This window comes from Papilio polytes, unplaced genomic scaffold (genome assembly GCF_000836215.1).
Source record: "Papilio polytes unplaced genomic scaffold, Ppol_1.0 DF821845.1, whole genome shotgun sequence".
Classification (NCBI taxonomy): Eukaryota; Metazoa; Arthropoda; class Insecta; order Lepidoptera; family Papilionidae; genus Papilio; species Papilio polytes.
This window is the reverse complement of record NW_013527359.1, coordinates 2,797,045-2,798,648: the sequence shown is the minus strand read 5'-3', so window position 1 is coordinate 2,798,648 and position 1,604 is coordinate 2,797,045.

The following is a 1,604-nucleotide window of genomic DNA, read 5'->3' as shown; positions in this document are numbered from 1 at the left end:
CGAGCCGACAATTGCTCGCCGACGATTTAATCAAGTCAGTTCCTAATGGCTTTCTCTTCATTAAATTCTAATAATGGCCGATGTTTTTGTCTTCGATGCGCGTTGGGCGTGCCTCTAACACATCGTTGCTTAATATATACCATTATTATATAGTACTAGCTTTGGCCCGCGACTTCCGCCGACCGCGTGAAATTAAAAAAGAATAAAAAATATAGCCTATGTTGTTCACAGAAAAAAAAATTAACATAGCCAATGTTACTCAATAGCGTAGTTTTTTAATGGTGAAAGAATTTCTGAATTCGGCCATGTAGTTTATGCGTCAATCAAAAACATACAAAAATACAATTCTTTTCTCTTTATAATATTAGTATAGATATAGACTATACTAAATTAGTGTTATATGCATACTCTTTTTTAAATTCTTTAAAACGTTTTTACCGCACAGAAGATCCTCTGTTTTTTTATCATCTAATTAAATTAGCAGATTTCAAAGCAAAATCATTAGTAGAGTAAAGGGTAAATAAAAGAACTTGCATATTATATACACATTTATTACATTTTTTACATCAGTACATAAATTAAACGTAACTTCACAGTACATTTTTACATGTATATACACAGGTGGTTCAGTTTAACGCGGGAACAATGAATCAAAGGGAATGTATAGAATCAGTTAAGAGGTTTGTTATTGTCGAAAGTTAAACAATAAGAATCTTAATTATGACTAGCGACTCGTTAGATGCCTACATTCTTACCGTCTCCTAAGCATATAAAAATAAGTTAAAACCCTTGAGATAACAAAAAAGGATATAAAAGGCAATTATTTTATCGAGAAAATCTCAACATTTTTACGTCATAGAAAACTTCACCCAAACCAATTTATTTTACATAAATTAAAAAAAAATAATATATTCCAAAATTAAACAACATTTTGGTTTTAATTTCAAATCTATAAAATAAAAAAAATATAAAAAGTAAAGCGTTCATTATATAAAATAGATTTGTGATGTTGCCATTATCTTACGCTTATTAAAACAAAAAAAAGATTGCTTCAACATTCACGCGCTAAACCATACACCGTTATTGGTATACATTAATAATAATAAAAACACGTACAATAGGAAAGCCAACATTTATTACCTAAATTTTCTTCAAATATAAATCGCGATAAAACCGCATTATAAAATATTATATTGAAAATGACTACTGTTATGTTAAATATAATTTTTGTAGAATGTACTTTCTAATAAAACACGCTTGAGGTTGGCCATAGACTAAATTTAATTTTTTGTAGACATGATTAAGGTAATAGATGTCGCTACTATTTTGATATAAACTTTAACATTTAGACCTTATTCACACGGGCGTTTTTTTAACGCTTTAAAACACTTGTTACGGCCTAACGCTCAGAATATACTGCGCTTATTAAAAGCACTACCGTATGAACAGATATACATGGAAATGTATTTGTTCTATTTTAAAGATTATTAACGCGTGTTATAAAAACGTCCGTATGTATAGGAGAAAAAATGAAATTCATACCGGTAAAGATTTTGGGAACTATAAAATTTCATTAGATTAATAATAATGGGAAAGTTTTTTTT